Here is a 602-nt window from a genome sequence, read left to right on the forward strand (position 1 = left end):
CTCCAGCACTGATTTCTTCCTAAGAGCTCAGAGTCAGGGTGGGACAGTAAGCCCTTCCTTCTGGGAGGTCCATACAGTACTTGCTCCAGGCCTGACTAACGTGTTGTGCTCACTTCTCACAACAGGTATTCTGCAAGGAGGAAGAACTGCAACAAAAATTCTCAGAGCGATCACGTAAAGAAAACAGGACTGAAAATTGTAGATAATCAGGAAAGTCTAGAAAGATTAATCTTGTCACTACCAGATGTCCTTTATGCACCTTAAGATCTATCGTGTTTATATTTATTTTTTTATCTTTTCATACTTTTTAAAGACAGATTAGATTTCAATCTGGTGTTATGCATTTGCTATACTTTGTATAGAAGTACAGTATAATGCAGTTTATGCTGAGAAACTGTAGTACTTGGGTGTAACAGTGCTGTTCCCTAGCACTAGGGGACATATGTACTGTATTCAGGTGTAGAACTATTTTCGTGTACCTCCTTTTGGATGTGTTGGTTACTGACACAGAAGAAGATACCCCCTTTGGAGATATCGTATTTTTCGCCCTATAAGACGTACACCAAAAGGTGTGCTTTTGGTGGGTTTGGAACTAATGGTGG

Source organism: Bufo bufo, chromosome 3 (genome assembly GCF_905171765.1).
Source record: "Bufo bufo chromosome 3, aBufBuf1.1, whole genome shotgun sequence".
NCBI lineage: Eukaryota > Metazoa > Chordata > Amphibia > Anura > Bufonidae > Bufo > Bufo bufo.